The 24,431-nt window shown below is 43.1% G+C and overlaps 1 protein-coding gene and 1 non-coding gene across 2 annotated transcripts in view; both read left to right on the top strand.

Annotated features, from left to right (window-relative positions):
- SKAP1 (src kinase associated phosphoprotein 1) overlaps positions 1-24,431 on the top strand; it is a 345,184-nt gene that overhangs the window by 218,506 nt on the left and 102,247 nt on the right. The gene's annotated exons all lie outside the window — the stretch shown is intronic.
- On the top strand, positions 12,355-12,426 carry TRNAC-GCA. The gene has a single exon. It is a non-coding gene; the product is annotated as a tRNA-Cys (tRNA).

Genomic DNA, 24,431 nt, shown 5'->3' with positions numbered 1-24,431 from the left:
ACATACACCAATCATGTGCTAACTGGATTTCCCTAATTATCCTTGCTGGTGGTTTGTCATCTGAACTTGGCTGGCATGGTTTGTTGCAGGTGACAGACACCCTTGCATAACCCAACAACTCTTCATGGGGTGTTTAAAGATTGTTGCCTGTCTGAGTTTGGACAACACAGCAAGCCATGCCAATGAGGGTAATGTAGAAATGCAGCTAGCATATGACTCTCAGCCATTTATATATTTATTTATTTATTTGTCATTACAGTTATATACTGCCCCATAATCCATCGGGCTCTCTAAGCAGTTTACAAATGACCAGGGTGGCTTGTTAACCATGCTGCAATTACATGAATGAAGTCATAATGTCTGATTTGGCCCTATGGTAAGCCTGTCAGTCTCACCCATTCATTTAGAATATGGGGATAATAATAGTAATCTGCTTTAGAAGGATATTGTAAAGATGACAAGAACATAATTTCTGTATAGCCCTTTGAGCACTCAAGGGTTCCATATGTACTGCTAAGTATTATTACATTTCTTTACTGTATCATCGCAAAGCTTTTCTATACGAGTTGGGTAATAACATGAGTAATATGGAATGAAAAAGCAAGCAGGACAATCAACAAATCCAATAGATATTCAAGAACTCATTCACATGACGAAGCAGTGATGATTCGAGGATGTGGCAGAAAGGAACGTATTTGAAATTATCTGTATTCCTGGTGAAATGCAACTGTGGATCTCTTTCTACAACTACATATCCCAGAGACTTTCATTTGCACGGCTTCAACCAGTAATGAACTAGTCATTAGTTTAGCACAAGTGGCTTTCTCCCCACATGGCTGCTATGGGTAGAAACATTTACTGTGGCACAAGAGTTCCTGTACTAGAGCTTATCAGATGCATAATTACCTTCAGTTAGCAGATGCTTAAATGCATCAGTACAGATAGAAGCAGGGAGTGCCTGGGAGAGAATCTTTTTACAAAGTGAAGCCAGAAGGACTACTGATATAAAAAATAGGTGTGTCCCATTACTGTGCTGAATACAAATGCAGACAGGCAAAATCAAGAGAAGAACAGCCATGCCATTCCTTTTGGGGAACAGTCATGGTTCTAGAATATATGCTATGCATGCAGAAAAACCTGGTTCATTCTGCAATATTTCTTTAGGGGTTCAGAAAGACCTCTGATCTGAAATCTTGGAGAGCCTTTGCTAGTACTGAGCTTGATCGACCAATGGTCTCACTCAGGATAAGGCGGCTTCCCTTGTTCCTTTTGGCATGTGGTTGAAAGAGTTAAAAATATCTAATTAGAATGGATGTGAGCCTCTCCTAACTGGTAGTGAATTGGGCAGATATGGCTCTCTAAAGAGGACCCTTAATTAGCATGTAACAGCTCAACTGTAGTACTCTGGCCAGGGTGATGAGCTTGTGGAATCTTCAGCCTAATCAACGGCAAAACAGGCTGCAAGCAAAGGAGGGAAAACGTTGGACATTTTTATAGAGAAGTTGAGACACTGTAAAGGGAGGACAAAAAAATAAGAGAGGAGGAGTGAGGCAGTACATTTCTGGTATGGGAGAGATGATGGAGTGTGGGGGCAGTTGTAGATTTTCCAGATATTTCACACAACATTGAAACATGTTCCCAGTTGTTAATACAGCAAGTCAAAATAAGCAAGTACAAAACAGGTAAATTAATGAAGCACTGCTGTTTTTATAACTCCCCCTGCCTCCCCCAAAATCTGAAAGAGACTTGTTTGAACATAATTGCCAGTCTCTGAGCTTGTCTTTTATAGGTCAATTGCTTTGGTAGATGTGTGTGAGATCTCAAGATTATTTGAGGTCCAAACGTTATCCAGGAATAGAGATATAAAATTCTTTGACTGGGGGAGTGGGGTGACAGTCTTTGAATTGAAGACCTATCTCTTAAATCTATATAGAGGTTTATTAAGGCACTGTCTTAAATTGGGTTAACAGTCCTTCCGGCTGCCCAAAAAGCTCTGAGAATGCTAGTTCTCTGAAGGAGGGCTAAAAATCTAAAACAGATCTTCCTCACCAGATTACCCCAGACTGTTTTGGGGAAACCATGACAGTCAAATTGGTATGAGCATGTATTGTATAGTCCTCATCTTTGGGTCAGAAGTAATTTGCTTTTTTATTGATGCATTTAAATCTTCAGTCCTTCCTTCACCTTCAGTCACTGAGATTTCTTCAGCAGCAAGCAGTGCAAAACAGATCCCAGCCCAGCCCAGCCCACAATGAAAGTCCAAAAATGATAAAAGCATTCAGAAAACTGAGACATTAAGATCTGTCCCAGAGACCTTACTGATAGGTACCCTATACAGTCAAATCTGGCTGACAAGCATAAGAGAAGTCTCAGTCATGGGTCCCAGGTTCTGGAGCACCCTGCCTACTGAGATGTGAATCAATATACCCCCATCAGTTTTTCAGAGAGGCTTAAGAATTGTTCAAGAGATTTAAGCTTCGCTTGGTCACTCTGTTATTTGCTTTTACTTGTTTTGTATAGTAAAATAATTAAGTTCTGCTGTTACGTCAACTATTTTAGACATAGTAATTTTATTCTGGTGTAATTTGCTTGTTTGAGTTTTGGTTTTAAAATGTATTTTATTTGCCCATTGTTTACTGTTGTAGCTTCTTTGCAAAAACTTCATTCTACAAGACAGCATAAAAATACAAATGTTGCAGTTGCAAATATTGTCATTCACCTCTGTCAAGGAAACCATATTTGGCATCCAAAGCCAAAAATGACAGAAACTCATCATCAACCCCAACTAATTGATCCAAGATAAAAAAAATCAACATAGCCATCCAAGTCCACCACAAAAAATATTTTATAACCAATTTTCAAGTCTGCATTTCACCACAGTAAGATTATCATGAGAAAATGGATCAAAATATAATTGACATTATACTGCTTACCACTTACTTCTACCAGCCATCACAATGGAAAGAACCTCATCCACTTTAGTATTGTCAGAGTCTAATGCCATCCCTTTAAAAAGAAAACCGAGACAAGAAGATTCTAAAATTAACCAAGATGGAGTATTTAACCTAAGTAAGAAAGACCAAAATTTTGTACATATCAACAGATAGGCCCAATTATATAAAGCAAGATCAGGAAAGCCATACCCAACTTCTTTAATGGAAAGAAGTTTAATCTTTACCAGGATTTTGTGGTAAAGAGGAACCCTCTACCAAAAAGGAAGGAAGGAAACAAACAAACAAACAAACAAACCAACCAACCATGGTTTTTGAAAATACTTGTCAGACATGAAGAATTTGATGTATAATGTACAACTTAAGTGTATTAACTTTACCAAACAAACTCAGATTTATTTCTAACTAGCTATATCCTACAAGATCCCATTAGACAACTTATTCAAGATTAGCTTACCGTATTTTTCGCTCTATAAGACGCACCTGACCATAAGAAGCACCTAGTTTTTAGAGGAGGAAAACAAGAAAAAAAATATTCTGAATCAAATGGTTTACTAAACTATTTAATAAACTATAACAGAATACAGTAATATGGTATTTCAACCCTGTAAAGTGAACAGCAGTCAACAGTGGCATTAAGAACCATCATCACTGTCATTAACAAAAGAGAGACTTTAAAGTTCGTTGAACCCATAGAACTCATCATCACTAGAGTCAGAATTTATGAAGCTCTGTTGCTCACAATCACTTGACATCACTTTCTTAGTCAGTAGTGGAATTATTGAAGGAATCCACAATCTACACCAGAGCTGCTGCAGACAATTCAATAACAAATCTAAAAAAGCCAGTAATGTCCACACTGCCCTACTAGTAAATAATAGAAAAAAACTTCTGACAAAAAGTGAGATATTGTACGGTAAATCAAACACACAGTGGACTAAGTAGCCTTTGAAGAATAAACTTCATACACGAAGGTAATGCTGTTCAAATATCCACTGATCCTAAAAAAAATGTATCTGATCAACTAACAGATACCATGGAAAGCTTCCTGATAATCACAGGCACATTCCCCATCACTTCCCCATGGGCTTCATTAAAAGACGGGTTGCCATTTGAAAACACTCACCAACCTGTGATTAACAGCTCTCACCTGCGCCGGAGGAGGGGGGCGGAGCAGGGCATGCCGAGCGCATGCCGGCCAGGTGGTGCCACGTGGTGAAGGCGGTTCCTCCTCCTCCGCACGCCTCCCCTTGAGCAGCACAGCTCTCACCTGTGCCGGGGGGGGGGGGGGGGCGGGGGGCGCCGAGCGCATGCCGGCCAGGGGGTGCCACGTGGTGAAGGCGGTTCCCCCTCCTCCGCCCGCCCCCCCTTGGGCAGCACCCGCCCCCCCGGGGCCGGGGGGGGGGGTGGAGCAGGGTGCGCTGAGCGTGTGCCAGCCAGGTGGTGCCACATGGTGCAGGCAGCTGGCAGTGTGCCAGCAATGGTCTTCCAGGTGGCGGCGGCAGCGGCAGGTCTTCCTGGGCGGTAGAGGTGAGCAGTCCGTCTCTCCGTGCAACTGGTGGGTTAAAGGCTGCGGCTCCTCCTCCTCCTCACGCCTCCCCCTGAGCGGCACAGCTCTCACCTGCGCCGGAGGGGGGGGCGAAGCGGGGCGCGCCGAGCACATGCCAGCCAGGTAGTGCCACGTGGTGAAGGCGGCCGGCAGCATCTTGGGTGTCAGGCACACACACATTCGCTCTATAAGACGCACAGACATTTCCCCTTACTTTTGAGGGGGGAAAAGTGCATCTTATAGAGCGAAAAATATGGTAATCATTTGAGATATGTCTCTAGGAATAAGTATTCTCAGATAGATAATAAAATCTAGACATCTTCAAAATAGCCAGTTTACTGATACACTCTAAGAAATACCAAGGGCCACAAGTTCATTGATTGCATGAACTGGGACAGGAGAAGATGATTTAATTAAGATCAGTTTGTATCTATTCACACATCTTCTCAATCATAAGTGACCTGCCTGGTCAAGCCATAGCTCTGTTAGTCGATCTTGCAGAGCAGCCGAGCTCTTAGAAGGAGATCAGTAACTAGCTAGGACTTAATTTGAGCCACTGCTCATTCACAGTCCTGGCACGTGTTTTCAGCAACAGGGCTTAGCCCTGGAATGTATTAACACTTTTCCTTTTCCAGTCAGTAACATCAACTAGCCCCAAAGAGATGTGGCATTAGAGGGAAGGTCTTCCAGGTCAGAGGGTGTGAATTCCCACCAAGCTTGTTCCTCAGCCCTGCTCATATTTTGGAAAGGAAGTGAGGTTTCCACATCAGTGACTCTAAAATTTTCCTGTGAGAAAGCAGGTTGTTGAACTTCTAGTCTTGTTCATTTTATGCCCAAATTCTGGTGCTGGGAAAGAACAGTCTTTTATGTAAAATACAGTCTCACAGTTAAAAGCAAACGGAAGAGCTCTCTCTCTGTGTCTGTCTCTCTCTGTGTATGTGTTAAAAGTGGGAAGCAGGGAAAACAATTGGCAGAATTGTTTATATATCCTGTCTTCTCACAGGGGTTCTTGACACTGTTCTGTGAAGGGAGAGGTTAATGTCTGATTTATTGTCTCTAGCCATGAGAAAATGTAGAGGTGCGGTCAGATGTGGGCATCCTTCATCTACTCTCCCGTGCTCCAGCTTATCCCCTGGGCAAAGTAGAGCTAAGATGTCTCAAACGGTAGGGGTCACCTGAGTGGCTCCCACCTTCGGAAGGCCAGATGGCACCAGTATAGCTTCATGTTACCATTGTTTCCACATGGGAAATAACATCTTGTTTGTTGTACTTTTTGACTTTTCCCCTGCCCCCTGCCTTGGCCATCCACCATAAGATTTTTTTTACACCAGAATGGATAATTATACAAGATAATGATGAGTGGGATGGAGCAGGAAATAGAAGAAACTGCAAAAGCTGTGGCTAACATGTTTTGTACTGATCCTCTTCAGAGATGCTCCTGGTTGTGCCAAATCCTGCAGGTTTCAGTGCAGAACCTGTTCATTTCTGTGGTGGTGCTCACCTTCTGGAATACCCACCTCACAAGACGTAAAATGTACCAACCCTGATGCACTTCGGGCACATACTAAAGGCCTTTCTGTTTGCCTTGGCTTTTGATAATACATAATGTCTGCAGGGTCAGTGCAAGTTCTCCCACCACCTGAAGTGGAAGGTCATATGCACACCTCTGCCACATCTTCCTGCTCTCCTTGCTGCAACTCCACCTTGTTCTGTGCTTCATCTTCTATTCAATCCCACTGTACCCCCCCCCAAACTTCCTCTCTCATATCCCCTACTTCACCACATTTCCCCTCCATTGCATCTGGACCCCCATTGCTGCTGTGGCTTCTCGGTTCTGCCACATCTCCCATCCATTCTTCTGTGCCTCTCCTACATCCTGCCGCATCTCACCCCGTCCTATATCCCAGTGCACCTCTGTGTCTGCCCCTCCACCATGTCTCCCACCTACCCTTCACACTGTCACATCTGATGCAAAAAGATGACCCTTTCACACTGCCTGCTTCTGAGAAAGAGGCCCCTCAGAGCCAGGTCTTAAACACAATTGTTCTGGGAATCTGAGTTGGTGCTGAACAGTTGCAAAACAGCAGAGAAGAGTATGAAATGCTGGAGAGAAACAGCAGGCGGGGGTGATGGGGGTGGTAATACACTCCCCATCCACAGAACTCAACCCTGCTGTCCCTTCTGCTGTCCCAGTTCCATCTCCAATTCAAGAGATGGGGTGGGCCTGGGCTCAAAGAGAGGCATATCCAATATTAGAAGGGCAATGATAAGGGAATTATAAGATTAATAAAAATAGGAAGAGACTAATTCGGCTATTAAGTGAGGTGTCATTTAATTAAAAAATGTAGCATGCATACTGTGGTGGGAGGCAGTTCCATTGTTTTTGGAATTTCAGACTAGAGCCAATTAGTTGAATGCCTCCTGGCATCAGTTTGAGAGTTGAGGCAATTTCCACACTCAGGTTGTGAAGTGCTATGTCTCTAGATCCAGAAATTAATTCTTTCAGGTCTGGAAGCAGATCTTTTAACTATGCAGCTCAGTGGAGTAGTGGAGTGGGAATGTAGGGGATTGTGTCTCTGGGATTCTTTTCAGGACAGGAGGAGTGACCTCATGTGCTAGAATAGCTGATAGATCTTCCTTACTGTGGCAAGTGAAGGAGAAGACAACAAGGCTTTTAAGTTTTGCCAATGTTTGTGATGTGTTGGCATAGAGGAAGTCAGAGGAAACTAATCAAGCAGAGGCAGGTAATCCCTCCTTTTCTTCAATAGGGTTCCTAATTAAGGCTAGAAGTTTAAATAGTAACACTTCTTTGTGAGGTTGGTTCTATTTCTAATTAAAACTAAACTAACTGCCTTTTCCAAGTTGAGCCTGTGCTGAATTGAAGTCAAGTCAGAACTAAGCAACCCTGATTTCGATGGAGCTTATATCGAAGTAAATATGCATGGGGTTATACTCATGTCCTGTAAATTTGAAATTTTTATTTGTTGGTTATTTGATTTGTTTTTAAACGGATTAATTCCTTTGAGTATAAATAAAAGAATGGTCATTGTGTCTGTTTCTGTATCCATCCATGGATTCCCCTTGAGAGTGTTGCAACAGGGGCTGTCAAAATGGGCTCCTGCACTCCAACATTTACCACTACACAATTGACCTGGCCAGCATGTTTCTCCAGAAGCATCTGGAAAGCATTTGATCCTTTCTATTAGTTTGCGTTGTTGCAATTTCTCTGACTCATTCCTATGACAATTTAAGCATGCATAACTGTTCTGCCATAAGCATGGAAAACAGTGTGTGAATTTATTTCATAGCAAATCCAGTTGCAGAGACAAGACTTTGGGGTTAGAAGGTAAGAGTCTAAAATTCTAGTCCTATGCATATTTACCTGGAACTCTATTATACTCAGTGGGATTTACTTTGTTCAGAGAATGAGGTGGCTAGATGGAGTCACTGAAGCAGTTGGTGTGAGCTTGAGTGGACTCCGGGGGCTGATGGAGGACAGGAAGGCCTGGAGGAATGTTGTCCATGGGGTCGCGATGGGTCGGACACGACTTCGCAACTAACAACAACAAGTATGCATAGAATCAGGTTTTAAATTTTGGGTTCTCCAAATTAAAAAATGAATTCTCATGAAAGATTTCAGAGCTATAAACAACCCCAAACTGGAGGCACTAGTTAGGTGAGTGTTAGACTGCCTTTGCACATATCCCAAGTACTGTATCCACTGCTGCTATGCCAGGCAGCATCCAATAGTCAAGGTACATGTCAAGGAGGTCTGTTGTGTACTAGCCATCCCCTCCCAAGCAAGGCAGTCTCTCCAGCACTTCCTGTAAGCATCTTTATTCTGCATAGAAGATGCTAAGCATTCACAAGCCTCTGACCATACCCAAAGAGATGCTGAGCCCTCTCTGCTCCCCATTTACCCACAGCTTTGCTTATGAACCCTTTGGGCCCTGTCTCTGGAAGAAGAGGTACTGTGGAACCAGGCATGCCTGCGTTCTGGACTCTGAGCCCCTAATTGGGCCAGCCTCCGGCTATGCCGGTGGGCCCTTGGATCCACATCTTCAGGAGGCTGGCGTTCTCCATCCAAGAGACTCCCCATTTCCAGTTCTCCCTCCCGTCCTTCGTCTGCTTCATCCTCACAGGCAGGAGGGAGATTTGGCCCCATGAGTGTCCTTGAGCTACTTTCATCCAGAGCAGGCTCAGACTGGTACCGTGGGACTGAGTCTGCAGGTGCAGTTTGTCTGTTACAACAACAATCCCATTATCAGAGTGTGAGCTCTGAGCTTCGCCTGGTTCACCCAACTCCCCATCATCCTCAGAGTCCAAGCAGTCAGTTCCACCAAAACAGGCCATTCCTCATGCATCCCTGTGAATCTTGTCAGAATGCGCATGCGCACAGCAGAGGTCTAGGAGTATGGCTTCTGCTAGCATACTGGAACTGGACCTGGTGACGGGAAAGCGCTCTAGGACCTTTCAAAGAACTGAAGAACTCTTTCTTCAAAGAAAGACAGGTGCTGAAGGCAGGGGGTACTAGTAAAGCTTGCGGGTCTTGGCAGCAGGAAACTACATCATCTTGATTTACTAGGGCCTCATTGTGCATTATATTTTACCATCTGCCTATATCTCATATGCAAGAAACATGTATAAAACTGATTTTTAAAAGTTGTGTGTTTTATTTGAAGACATCTGCAGGGAGCCTTCTATGGTATGGACTTTTATTGGAAAACAAGGGCATTACATGAAATGGGCCTTAGTTGCAGGTAACCAGTGGAACATTTACAATAAAATGGGGTATGAGCCAATTCAGACCTAAAAAGTCCCTGATGGGACTATAGGAAGGGTCTCCTGTTTCTTGGGCCTTCTACAGTGACTGAAACCTTTAATCCTGGACCCCAAGGACCTGAAGTTATGGTCATGAAGGTGCTGGTAGCAAACATTCAGCAAAAGACACCTAGAAGTGAGCCAGTACATCGGCTATGTCACCACACAGCTTGCCCATATGTTATTACTTATACATCAGCTCTCTCTGAGTAATGGCCTGCAGGCTGAAGCAAAGCCAGCTTTTGTCGAGCATATATTTCAGCAGTGTTTAAATAAGCCCATCGAGACACGTGTCGCGTGAACTTTTCTCTCCCATCTGTCTGCTCAGAGCTGCCTGTGGAACAAAATGAATGGAGAATAGGGAGGCAGCAGGGAGGTGCTTTGAGCCTTCCTCACTCCCCTGGAAAATGAGCTAGTCTGCTTTAACAATAAATGGTGACCAGTTCGAGAGCACACATGACCGGTCTAGTGAAGATTGAGCAAAGTAAGTTGAGCTTAATGAAGTCCTGCGTCTTCTGGACAGGAAAGGACGGGTGTTTTATAACTGTTTATTGGAGTTAATGGTAATAAATTCCTCACTTATGACGCATTAACTTTAATGTTTTCATTATGAGGTGATATAGGGCTTTCCTTTTAACATAGTAAATCATGTTGTCCCAATAGCATAGTAGGTTGAGCAGCTGACATAATGTTATGTTTGGGGGGAGAAGAGAAGAAACAAGAGAATGAGGTATATCTATCATCAAAAAAGATTTAGATCCCTCCTCCCAAACTGTAGTCTTAAACTCTTTGGCTGTACAGGAGGACATGCCAACAGGGCAAACAGATTAGAGCAGAACTTTAACTTGGGAGCTGCAAAGCCTTTTGTGAAGGCCCTGTTTCCATAGCAACTTTCTCACTGTTCTTGGTGCCAAAGCTTTTTTCTTTTCTATTTTTCCTCTCTTCCTTTCCTGTTTAGTAGAGTATACAGCCTTAGCTAATGATCTGTACAAACAGATATTGAGATGTAGAGGGTTTTTTTTTTTTTAGTTTTGCAATTACCAACTTAGTGACTTGGTGGAGATTTTCAGAGCTAGGGTCAACCAAGTACCTCTCTTTGAATCCCCACATACTCCCTTCCTTCTTCTTCTCTCCTGTGCCCTCTCCATTTTGCATTACAAAATTTATTTAAATTGTAAATATGCATCAGAAATTTTCAAGGAGAACTAAACAGCAAGCGGCAGAACTTTTAAAATGTAACACATTTGGATACAAATTGGTAAATCATGTTTTGTGTTCTTTTCATGTGGTCTCAGGAAAACCCAGAAATAGAATCTCGCTGTGGAAACTTCCAAAAACTAGTGCACAGCTGAGGTCACTCAGGGACTAGGGCAGAATATAACTAATATCCAGAAAAGATGGGTGTAGGTTGAAAGAAAGTGAATGGACTACATTAGTAGTTCAAAGAATCAATGTCAAGTTCCACCCCCGCATTGAACCTGGACTAATTGAATGGCAACAGATTGAAGCCACACAACCCCCATCTCTTTATTGTTGTTCGAGGAAGCATGACTAAATCCAGCCAGCAAAGCTCCCACTTTCTCCATTATTCTTAAACTGGTTAACATGAACTTTGTCTAGCGAAGAGGATAGCTCATCAGAGTCCAGTTGCTATAGCTGTTGTACATGGTTAGAAATTTAGATGACAGAATTTCTCTAGTCATATTTTCAAAGTCAGAGAGTCTTTTTTCTAGTTGTGAATTGCTGAAGGCTCATGCCCCATTTTGGATACAGTCTGCAAGAAGGTCTGCTTTGCAAGCCTTGTTGTAATGATCAGGACCTGCTGAAGAACACAACAGTGGTCTTGTGTGTTTTTCCCACTGCAAATGTAATTCCTTCTGGATTTTTAAGCTCCTAAAGTGTATCCTGGAGCTTGATCCAACTATATAGACTCCTATTGTTGTAAGCCGCCCCGAGGCTTCAGCGAATGGGGCGGCATAAAAATGTTTTAATAAATAAATAAATGCATACATACATACATACATACAATGGGATTAAGTTGTTCATAACTAACTTAAGCCCCACTGATTTCAAAGAGTCTATCCTAAGTGGGACTATGTCTGGATACAACTCAGCCTTGTACATAGATTGTTGCACAGACTAATGAATTTTTGTCTGAACAAATTTGGAAAGAAGATCCTGAAAGAATAACGTCAAATGCCATTTTTGAGGCTTTCTGCTTCGATCGTTACTGCCACTTTGGCTTTTACCAAGAAGCATATCCCCAGAACTGAGTGATACCTTTATTGTAGCACTGCAGTCTCTGGACCCAAGTCTTCTGGACAGGGCCTGTTTTTTTTAAGGCCTTTCTGTCCCACATGGCAGGGTACATGGGGGGACCTTATGAATTATTGTATAGAATCCAGATGTTTTCCCACAGGAACAGAGTTTCTCCTGCAGATATACCTTAGTATTGAAAGTGTAGTATTTAGCAAGAGGGGGGACTTTTACTTTTTCCTCAGAGAAAGCTGTCATTGCTATTATTGGCATGAGGCATGTAGCTAAGCAAAATGAGAGACTCTTGTTCTCCTGTTCTATTCTGTTCTCATGATAAGAATATCTATAGACAACATAGTTCTACCTTAACCTTCTCATAATTTTCCAGGATGCTGAAGTTTTTCCCCAGCTGTGGAAAGAATGAATTTATTTGCTGAATGACAGCATTTATAAGCCACACTGTAAGCACAAGTGGACTTGCAAAGCCGCTGAGAACATACAAGACATAAACTGAACAACAAAATGACAATAAAAATTAATAAAAATGAAAGAAAGCATGCACTTCCAAAAATACTCCCCCACCCCCCATGTGCAAATCCTCCCAAAATGTTCCTTTCACTACTAGGCTATGAGAGTAATTTGCATTTTCAGTCTGAATTTCTAAATTTTATTTTTGCATGACTAATTTTGTGCACTATACTACAAAGTGAAAAACAAGTCTCTAAGAAAGCTGGTTTGCTGCAGAATCCAGGGATCAGAGTCAAAGAAATCAGCAGAGGGGGTATAGCTCAGTGGTAGAGCATTTGACTGCAGATCAAGAGGTCCCAGGTTCAAATCCAGGTGTCCCCTCGAGAATTTTGGGATTTGGTGACTGATGTGAGGGAACAGGCACAGATATTAAATGACTGTTTTGCCTCTGTGTTCTCCCCAATGCAGGATGGAGGAGACCTGCATGGGGGATTGGATGAGGCTGAGGATTTAGGGGCACAAGTTAGAGTCACCTCTCTAGAAGTCAAGGAGCTCCTCAGGGCACTGGACGTTATAAAGGCACCAGACCCCGACAGGTTACACCTGAGGGTACTTTGGGAGTTGGGGGGGGGTATTCTCACATCTGCTGGCCTCCATTTTTGAGGCTTCGTGGAGAATGGATCAGGTTCCAGAGTACTGGAGGGTGGCATCAGTGGTCCCAATCTTCAAAAGGGTAGTAGAGGGGACATGAGGAATTACAGGCCAGTTAGCCTTACTTCCATGCTGGGAAAGACAATGGAAAGGATCATAATAGGAAATGCTCTCGAATCCCTAGATAGGGAAGGAAGGTTGGCAGCCATGCAACACAGCTTCTGCAAAAAGAGGTCCTGCCAGACGAACCTTATGAAATTCTATGACAAGGTTTTGAGGTGGCTAGATGGAGGGGATTCAGTTGATGTGCTTTACCTGGATTTCAGCAAGGCCTTTGACAAAGTGCTACATGATATCCTGGTTGAGAAATTGAGGAGTTTTGGGATAGCACTGTCCAATGGATTAGGACTGAAAGCAGAGGGGAACTATTTCTGGGGAATCATCAGGATGGCGGTGAGTGAGGAGCGGGGTCCCCCAGGGCTCTGTCCTAGGACAAAACCTGTTCAATCTTTTCATCAATGACCTGGAAGAGGGGGTTACAAGTTTGCTGATAAAATGTGCAGATGACACTAAAATAGGGGTGGTGGCTACAACTGAGGAGCAGGTGCTCTGGATCCAAAAGGATCTGGATAGACTATGGCAATGGGCTGGGGACAACAGGGTGGTGTTCAATGCTGATAAGTACAAGGTCTTGCACTTGGGACATAGTGCAAGGTTAGGAGACAAGTAGCTGAAGAGCAGCACTTGTGAAAGGGATCTTGGGTACTGATCAACTGTGGGCTAAACATGAGTCAGCAGTGTGACACGGCACTCAAGAGGGTGAATGCCACCCTTGGTTGTATAGTCAGAACTGTGCCTTCTAGATCAAGAGAGGTATTACTACTACTCTGTACGATTCTGGTGTGCCCACAGCTGGAGTATTGTGTTCAGTTCTGGGGCCCCTGTTACAAGAGGGATATTGCAAGGTTGGAATTGGTGCAGCGAAGGGCCACAAGGACAGTGGCTGCTTTGCAGGGTAAGCCATTTGAGGAGAGACTAAGGTAACTGGGTCTTTTCAGCCTTGAGAAAAGGGGACTCAATGTTATGTTAGGGACGTAGAAGTGTGTGAGGGGGTGTTACACAGAGGTGGGTCGTGACCATTTTTCCTGTGCAGTGAAGGGTAGGATGCGTTCCAATGCGTTCCAATGGAGAAAAACTGAGGGAACCAAGCTTCAAAGTGGATGCCAGGAAATAATTCCTGATGGTTAGAACCCCTTGGGTAAGGAATGGGCTTCCATGGGAGGTGGTTGAAGCCCCATTGGTGCGGGTGTTTAAGGATAGCCTGGACATACACATGGTAGGCATGTCATGAATGGAGCCGGCTGGAGCAGGGGTCAGACTAGATGGCCCAGGAGGACCCTTCTGACTTGCTCTGTTTTTCTGTTCCTGTGTTTCTAAATCCAACTTATTCAGATCCATTGTGGATTTCAGGGTGGGAGCACGCATGGGAGCGCGCATGCATGTGTGTGTGTTGGGTCTGAATATTGGAAATCCTCGTTCCAGTCTTTGCTTAGCTGTAAAACTTATTGAACAGGGCATTGTGTCTCAGGGTGAAACTACACATGATGGTGTCAGACCTGTTTCTTTACCAACAGGTCAATTCCAAACAGCAATAATGCAGCAGAAACATTTCAAGCTGAGAAGAAGAGGGCAGACAGAAGGCAAACCTCCACCCTTTAGCCAATTCCCCTGTTGCTTTTCCCTCAGCCAGAGACTGCTAATCCATAAAAATCACTGCGCTCCATTATTTTACAGCTTTTCAGTGGCAACATGTTTAAAGGTTTGCAGTATAAAGAACCAAAAATAGGGCAAGCAGAGGACTTGTATATATCACCATGTGTTTAGCTGGCAATTAGTATAGATATAGATAGTATGTGGGTGATATGTGGCATGCTGGAATCATATGCATTGAATCCACATAACAGAGCCCTGGAAAATAATTTTCCTTTTTTAGAATTAATTGTGAAATGTTTTGAGGGCCTTCGTTGGATTGAAATAGTGATATATAAATTTTAAAAATAAAATCGAAAAAGCTCAATTTGAAAAAGCTCAATTCTAACCTAGCCTTAGAAATTCAAAATACCAAGTCTTGGCAATAAATCCATCACTTGAATAACTCTTTCCGATATGATTTGCTGCCCTTGATTGTCATCCCAGCATTGACTCAATGTAGTTAACTTCCTGTTGATGCGCACACTTTCTGAATTTCTGCTTACTAGCTTCTTACAAAAATGTCCACATAAAATATTTCTGCCTGATCCTTTCTTATATACTTTTCTTATTTACTCCAGTGAACAATGCAATAAAATTAACTTTATGTAAGATCAATTTGAGGTGATCCATAAGCTGACAATTGTATTACATTTCTCTTCTGCCTCCTGCTCTGTTTTTCTTTGAAATATTTCCTTATCATGTCCACTCCTATCCATAACCTCAAGGTATTGAAAAGTTGCAGTAATATGTAAAGGAACTGTAACAACAGCTGAAACATATTATTTTCAGGGCATACTGCTGAAGAGTAATGCTAAATATAGATAGCAAAGCATGCTGTATTAAAACTGATGGGAGTAATGAACTATAAATAGGAAATTGTTGAGCTTTTGGCTAAGGTGTGTGAAAACATTGAAATCAACCTCTTTAATGAAATATTGGAAGGTAACCATAGTAATGGACAAAGCAAGGTTAATAAGAATGGTGAGAGCACAAGCAGACTGGGGTCACTAGACATGATTGTTATATACCGGTATGCATCATGGATCACCAGATTCCTGCAAAGTGAAGGGAATGATAGTTTGGCTGGAAAGGTTGGAGGAACTCGCCCTTTCCTGACTATACTTTCTCCCCCGAGATAACTTTGTTTAGCTGGTGTTCTGTCAGTAGACCATTGGGAGTGGAAGTAATCTCCCATCTGCCTACTCACTCCATACTTTCAATCTCCTTTCACCTTCTGCTTTAGATACATTCAGTATAACCAGAATACATCATACCCTTGTTAGATCCAGTTGCACACTCTAAAGAACTCCAAAAGAACTGGGCAAAACAGAAACAAAATTGTGACAGGCAAAGTACAGTGGTACCTTGACTCATGAACTTAATCCATTCCACAACTCTGGTTGTGACCCAAATTGGTTGTGACCCAAGTCAAATTTCCCCATAAGATTCAATGTAAATAAGCTTAATCTGTTCTGGCCCCTCCGAATGTGGTTGGGAGCCAATTTTTGGTTGCGAGCCAAGTCAAATTTCCCCATAAGGTTCAATGTAAATAAGGTTAATCTGTTCTGTAACTATTTTTTTTAATCAGAAAATTTTGAAACAAAGTGACAAAGAACAACCAAGTAACAAAGTACTGTACAGTACAGTGGAGAACACTAACCTGGGTGGGAGGGAGGTTATTGCTTTGAGGGAGACTCCCCCTCCATAAGGACACTGGGGAGATCTCTTTCAGGGGTTTCCTCTCTTCTTTGTCTCTTAGCTGCAGGGTCAATTTTGGCGAAAAATCTGTCGCTTGTTTTTTCCTGTGCTGCATAACCCTCCGGAAATGAGAGACCATGTTATTGTTCATCAGATTCAACACTGTGTTTGTTGCGGTTATGTTGGGGTGGTGCTTCTCAAAGAAATCCTGGCACTAATTCCATTTTTTTATAATGGATTGTATCAAATCACTGCTAACCTCCTCCCTGTCTTCCTCAGTCGAATTCTTCTCAGCAAATGCCTTCTGCTGCTCACTCTGGAGTTCAGCAAGTTCTTCTGTCGTCATCTCCTCTATGTCTTCCCTGCACGAACGCAACTGCGATCGTGGCCATCTCCCCACTCGGGGGGGGGGGGTGGGATGGCTGTGATCTTGGTTGTCACCCAATGCGGAGTTCGCAACCCAAGTCAAAATTTTCATGAAATTTTTGTTCGTGACCCGATTTGGTTGTGAACCAAGGCGTTCGTGAGCCGAGGCACCACTGTACAAATAAACTGCCCAAAAGACATAGTATACCCTTAACAATTCAGAACTCACAGTTTTCAACACCAACAGAAACCTATTTCACAGCAATCCCAATTGTCATTAGGAAATAGTGGGTTTTTTTAAGTGTATAAGGCAAGTTGGTGGGCACCAGGAAAGGAGTCCGTTGCTGCCCCTTGGGCACCACATAACTTGCTTCTGCCATAAACAGTCTTCATCACGTTAGACTGGACTACTTTAATCAAGGACTACTTTCTCTGATATCAGACTAGCCAGGTATCATCTTCAGATCACCTCGTGTATGTCTTTCTGACCTCTGAAATGCTATGGGAGGCCAGTCAGGACAAAGCCCTTTTTGTAGCATCACTGTAATTATAGAACTCTGTATTGAAAAAGGTCCACCATGCCCCCTTCCTGTTGCATTTCTGACATAAATCTTTTCTGGTCAATGCTTTTCCAGAGGGCCTTTGGGTTGTGAAATATTTATATTATGCTGTATATTTGACTGGATTATATAGCATTTAAATAAATGGATAAATGTCCATTTATGTAGTGGTTCTTTTTTATTTATTGGTTGCTATGTAGTCTTATATTCAGCAGAATTAATTCTGTTGAAATTCACCCTAAACAATTCATGGTAGATGGATTATCTGGTACAAGCATTTTGTGACTATCTAGGTAAGAGATCTTGGGCTTCTGGTGGGCAGTTCACTAAAAAATGTCAATCCAGTGTTCAGTGGCAGTAAATGCTTGGAATTATTAGAGAGAGTATTGAAAAGAAAACAAGCATAACAATGGTATTGTAGAAATATTTGATCTGACTCTATTGAGATTATAGTATGTAGCTGTCCCATCTCAGAAAGGCTTTCATGGAGCTGGAAAAGTTTCAGAAAAGGGCAGTCAAACTGCTTAAGTAAGTGAAGAATCTATCCTTCATGGAAAGCCTGAAGTGGGGGTGCTGAATTCTGCACTCAATACCAACTTCCGTGATGACTTGTGTAATTGTCACAAAAACCCACAGGGACAGCTCCATTCTGGGTTTGGGACAGAGTACTTTGCCTTTCCTATGTTTAGCCAAACAGCAATATTTCCTTCTTCCACTTTGGCACACGTTTTCCTAGCTGGCAAACACCTTTTCAAGAAATCCTGTTTTAAGTTACTTCAAAGAAAGCACATCCACTTCCAGTAAGAGCACCTGTTGCTAGCTTTCACGTGTTAATAGGGAGTTCCCAGGATCTGGAAGCATATACCAGTATCATGGCAAAATAGTAGCACAGAGGAGGGAATTGTGAAAATGGAAAGTTAGCTGTCATTCACACCTGTGCACTTCGATATACCCTCCCCGCACCCCCAAGTCATAAGTTCCTACAGGACATTCTTTATTCTCAGCTATTAGGAGCACAGGGCAAAGGACACCGAGTGGCAGTAAGGGAGGATGGGCAGCAGCGTGAGTAAGATTCCAAGGAGTGGCAGGGAGGCTTGCTGCTCTAGCCAGGCATCTCTTTGGCCATCGCTGGCAACCCACAGTAAAATCCTCCTGCTGGGTTTGGACAACACAGCATACCGCCATGAGTATGGACAACCCCAAACAAGCCATTTTATTTATGAGTGTATTTATTTTATTACATTTCTATACTTCCCATAGCCAAAGCTCTCTGGGAAGTTTACAGCTCTCAGGTGAACATGAAAAATAACCCAGCTGGTTCATGTTGTATGACCCAGATCAGTGTATGGCTACTTCCTATAAGCTGGAGAACATTTAACAGAAGAACTCTGTTGAATGGGAAAATTATTAATACTCAGAAAATAAGCAAGATTTTGTATTTCTAGTTGCAGCTGTGCAGCTGATGCCAATGTTATTTAAAAAATGGTAGAGCAAGAGTCCTGGATACCTTTGGACACAATCCTAGTTACCTTAACTGAGTAAAATGCTCTTTGGTTCCTGTTCATTTCAATAGTGCTTGCACAGGGAACTGGATTGTACCTGTGATTACAATAAGCCAAGAAGAGCATTATAACCAAATTACACAAGAAGAAAGATGGATAATTGTGTGGTGGCTTAGACTGAGAGAAGGTGAGTTGCCTAAGGCTACCAAGTGGGCTTTCATGATGAAAAGGCAAAGCAGAAAAGTCCATAGAAAGCAAGGGACAAGTAGCTTTAGCAGAAACCATTCCATTAGGCCAAGTTTGGGATTAGCCTATGTGTGTATGTGCACACACACATATCAATCACACACACAGAGAATGAGAGGGAGAGAATGAGAGAGTGACACACACACACACACACACACACACACACACAACCCTGGGTTAGTTTAAATGACCAGCCACTGTCCAGACACTGGTTAGACAACAGTCTTGCTGTTGGCTTCTGCAAAAGGAGCAAGCGAGTCCAGGCTGTTTTCCTGTAACCTTATTTCTTAGGGAATGGAGGCGAGGGGAAACCCCATGCTGACAATGTACTGATAGCAAATGAGATTAAATAAGCACGGCAGCTCACTGTCAGCTCCCCGCCTTCCCCCCGGTGTAATTCAATTCGAGCGCGAGCGGTGATGGGAACTCACAGGGGCTGCCTCTGTCACCCCCGCTGAGGTTTGGAATCTTTTAACGTCTAAATAAAAGTTTAACTCAAGCATTTTTTATGCTCCTGCCAGCGGGATCGGCAAGCCGGCGTTGGGCACATTAATGTTAATATTCATATTGGCAAGATTTCTCCCCGTGTACCAGGCCTGTGATGGTAATTATAAATGTGCGCTGCAAGATGACATTTAGATTTGCAAGCTTCAACACAAGGGGAGAGGGGGATGGGCTTCAATAAGAGGCACACTTCAGTAGTTTATGCAAAGCTAGCCCTACCTGAGGCAAGTGAAGTGCTGCCTTAGGCATAGGGTTGGATCCAGATACAGGTGCATGCAGCTGAGGTGGTCCCAGCAGACCTCGCTGCCTCCTTTTCTCCACAGCAGCCCCTCCAGCTCCATGAAAATGCTGCACAGAGAGATTTGGGGCATTCTGCTTAATGAGATGATCTATGTTATAGAGGAGGCATGATCTAAGAAAACTGCATCCACCTTTACATCCACAGAATACAGATCCTGGATCTAATCCAGAGTTGAAGAGAGAGGGCCGAATTTTGGATAGCTGTGCAAAATTCTCTATGCCTTTGTTTCGCAACAGTGTGGGCTTCTGGAGTGGATTTTCTGGAACTCTTGTCCAGTGGCTTGTTCTGACAAGTTCAGGCATCAGCCTGGCTGTGCTTATCACCAGAAGTCAATGTGCACCCTTCTTCAGGATCTTGGTTGCCAATAAGAAGAAATTTTCCCCTTCAGCTTTTTGTATACTTTCTCACTATTCCTGTTAAGAGAGTCTGGCAGCCACACGCAAGTGATGGTATGGCTAAGGCAGAGCCTCTATTTATGTGCCACTTGTAATGACAATCCCTATCGCTTTTTGAATCAGTGAGCTGCAGGATGTTTGTATTATTTACTCCTGGGTAGCACTACCCCGACTCATGTGATATTTTCACCTCAACACATGGCCACTTCAGATGTACAGTTTGCACTTGTGGAAAAGGAAAAACCTTTCTTTTTTACAAGATTTCTTTAAACTCCATAAAAGCCTTATATGTGGTTAGCATGTGCAAGGTCACCACAGCTTTTACATAGGAACAGTCCAGTCCTCAACAAAGAAACAAAATCAACTACAGAAGCTCCACTAAAGAACTAAGACAGGGAGAAGTTCAGAAATGGGCAGCTCCTTTTAAAAGAAAACACATTTTTTTTGCTGTATTCTGCTCTTTTAGGCTTTATATGCTATCCAAAGGAAATCTGGTTTGAGGTGGATTACAATAAAATAAACAGCATCTATCAGGAAACCTACAATCCTTCTAATAATTTGTATCTCACAGCAGCTTACAGGCATGGATTCTGTACATGGAAGAGGGCAAGCAGCAATCCTCTGAGCCAGCAAAACAGAGAACAATTATTTTCCCAAACCAAGCTATTTTTATGGGGGACTCCCTGGGGGAGAAACAAGGATCCAATCAGCTAGAATTCTAGCAGTTTTTTGTGCAGACACATAAATGGGAAGGCTTCCTGGAGGTAGCAAAGAAATGTGTAAATTAGAGAGGCTATCTCCCTTCCTTGCCACCCAAAATCTCCTTGTGGGGCAAAACAAAACAGATCACAACCTACGTGTTGTCTCATCTGGGGAATCATGGCAAGAGAGATTTTTGGTGAGGTGAATTCAAGGGAGCAGTGTTGCCTTGCTTTCTGTCATATGTGCTAAATAGCCATGATAAGTTTCTGCTGTTCTGCAGATGGTGAACTTAAGCTGAGACAGACTGGGTTGCCCAAGGCTGCATTGTCAACCCACTCCACCAAGGGCAATCCCAGTGCCAGGTGTTTCCTCTCTCTCTCTCTCTCTCTCTCTCTCTCTCTCTCTCTCTCTCTCTCTCTCACACACACACACACACACACACACACACACACACTTTAGAATATTCTTTGCTGAAAACAGTGGAGCACATTTGTGTAGCTTAGGATAGTTGTCACCCCTTGTGACAGCTCATGTGCATGTTTATGTACCACATTCTGTTTATTCATGGGATCACCAGCATTTATATGAACTTACATTGCTCCTGGAATTCTCTGGATCAGGGTGAAGAGGTAATAGCCGAGGTGGCATTTCTTAGCCCCTGCTCTTTTTTTCTCTCAGCCTCAGTGGCTTAAAGCATTTGCTCTCTTGGAATCAAAGCAATTATGGCAATGGCAAGTCTTCATTTCAAGCAAGGTTATCCAGGGCTATAAGAGCAAAGAAGTGCTCCCTGCTCAGAAAACATGCAATGTAGATTCTCAGCTAAAGCTCATTATGATGGAACCAATCTACTTTCTCTGCATTGCAGGGCCAGACTGGAACACATCTTTCCAACTTAACATTTGCTGCCACTGCCCTTTATTTTCCTGGACATGGAGCAAGGGAATCCCAAAATTGAATCAGTATCCAACAGAGAAACAACTCTTAGAAAACTGTCCAAATCTGTTGTCCCTTTACTTTCCCTTAATCAATAGTGTATCATTGATATATGGCTTAACACTTGGGAGAAAAGAATCTTCGGGATGTCACAGCAGACAAGCAAGTCCCAGATTCCTATGTATAACTTAATTAAAGTAAGCATTCAGGGAAAGGGGAGAAAATCAGAAGACAGCATACAGGTAAAAGGTAAAGGAGTCCCTGTGGATTTTACTCCACTTAACCAATAGCTAATAGGTGGCAGTGCTCTCCATTTCTAAGGCCATGAGCCAGTGCTGTCCAAAGATGATCCTGCAGTCATGTGACCAGCATGACGCCACAGAGTGCTCTTACCATCACACCAAGGTGGCACCTATTTATCTACTTGCATTACATGCTTTCGAACTGCTAGGTTGGCTAGGAGCTTGGGGCAAACACTGTGGGATCACTCCATCTGGCAGAAGCTGGGCTCAAACTGCTGGAGTGCCAACCATTTCTGGCCGACAGTTCCAGCATCATTAAGCTGCTGTGCCACTGCTTCCCCTTACAGCATATAGAACAAGCAGAATATCCTATTCTGTAAATAATCCTGGGGTGATACATTTTTAAAGAGGTTCCAGAACATACATTCCCATGTCCTTCATGGAGCATCCATGATTCAGTTGAGAAAGAGGGAATGATGGGTGATGAAATCATGAAAGAACAGTAAACCTTTATCTCAGAGGGCTATGGGTTAAAACTCAACCAATCAAGAATGACAGTTATTACTGATGGGGTGATTAGGCTGTACTTGAGACACATGTGGCTCATCATTGACATAGAAAAACTTGTGCAAATAATTGCTTAGTGTGTTTCAGCAGCCCAAGTGCACTGGACAATAGGTCTGAATCAGAGAATTTCTGTTAGACTGAGTTCTCTGGGCAGAAGGCCCTTCTTGTGTGCATGGGAGTATTGCACATGATGGGAGGCAGGAGGGAGGCAGGAAGGAGTGGAACTTTGTCATTGAACTAGAGGTGGAAAGATTCTCAAATAAAAAGACACTATTATTCTATGCCTCTTCACACTCAGATCCAGCATCTAGGTATCACGGATCAGTTCTGGATCATATAAAATCAAGAAAGAGGTTCCTCTGAGCATGTAAAGAGTGCTTTTCCTTAACCCAGAAGTAACTAACCCCAATGTAGAGTGTGGGACGATTTCTTGCTCATTGCAGATTGTTCAAATAGATTCTGAGGAAGCTGAGAAGAGGAGAAGACCTTGATGTTTCAAGCGAACCTAGTGAAGTTTCTCAGGCAGAACACGCTTTGGAACAGGTGGAAAGGTTTTCAGGATTGGAGGGGGAGCAGATCTGAGACCTGGTCCTTAACCTAGTAAGAAGGCAAGAGGAGAAACAAGCTGCCCAGTTAGAGGGACTTCACCAGTCCCACCATCTTGCAGTAAGAGCCACCCTGAGAGTGTGCAGAAAGTGGATAGGGAGGTATTTTCACCCTTCTCTCATAATGCATGAGTCATTCCAAGAAGCTGGGAAATTCAGGACAAATCAAAGTAATTCGTTATTCACATAGCCCATACTTAATCTGTGGAATTATCTGCCACAAGATAGGAGGTAATGTGAGTGTGTTTAAAGGATAATTAGCCAAAATGTGGAGGATAAGGATACCACTGGCTAATAGTCCTGTTTCCTGCATGCTACATCAGGTATCGGAGGCAAGTATGCCTCTGTACACCAGTTGCAGGGAAGCAGGAGTGGGATGGTGCTAATGTACTCATATCCTCCTTGTGAGTAGTAGGATGCAGGCAGCTGATTGGCTGCCGTGTGAACAGAATCCTGGACTAGATGGACTTTGGTCTGATCCTTGTATGCTCTAGTGCCTGATCCAGTGTGAGCAGCTGCTTGCATTGCTGAGGAAAACCCCAATCAAAATGGGGTTAAACATGGGATATCTCACTTCGGGGGGAAGAAAAGAAAGGCTCATATTCCCCCATAATAAAAGTGCCTGGTATGGGGTAGGGTGAGGAGAATTTTGCACAAATGAACTCTTATGTTTAGCTGCTGCAGTTGTGCCTCACGCTCACCTCGAGACTCATTTGCAAGGATTTATGTCCACCCCCAGAGTTTTGCAGAGTCATAAAACTCTAAAATGAAAATAGTTCTGTGAAGGAAGAGAGGAGTAGGGGAGGAAAAATTTGACAACATGGATGAATTGGCATGTTAAGAGAGAGCCGCTTAGCAAAACAAGAAGGAACTCCTTCTGGTAAGGGATTCATGCTTAAAAAGCAGTGAACATGGCCATTAGGGAGATGATCAGTAGCACTTTTAGATAGTTGGAGAGGGTTCGGAATAAATTAACTACTACATGGAACAGTGCCAAGCTTCCACAGGAGTCTAGCATGCTGAGTTCACTAGCCGACTGGCAGCACACTCCAGAGGGTGGAATTCCTGACCTCCCAGGATTTGTGGGAGGAGATGTTGATTCTCATGGCCAAGCTGGTACGTTCCTGATTTTGGATTTTGGACACATCATGTGCTTGCTTCATTAGTACATCTAGGCCAGGATTTTCTCCTTTATCAGTTGTCATGTACGTGTAAGTGCTTCACACACAGAGCCTCACTTCCCCACATAGTAGGACGACCTGGGAACAATTCCTTCTGACAAGAAAGTAGCAAGCATTTATAGCGTTTTTGTGGTGCTTGTTTTTTGAAATACATTCATTAAGCAAGGGGGAGTTAGCAGCA

The sequence above is a fragment of the Varanus komodoensis genome, unplaced genomic scaffold, assembly GCF_004798865.1.
Source record: "Varanus komodoensis strain SLA01 unplaced genomic scaffold, ASM479886v1 scaffold45, whole genome shotgun sequence".
In the NCBI taxonomy this organism is placed as follows: domain Eukaryota; kingdom Metazoa; phylum Chordata; class Lepidosauria; order Squamata; family Varanidae; genus Varanus; species Varanus komodoensis.
Note: the sequence above shows the minus strand (reverse complement) of the source record. Positions and strands in the feature narration are given on the sequence as shown.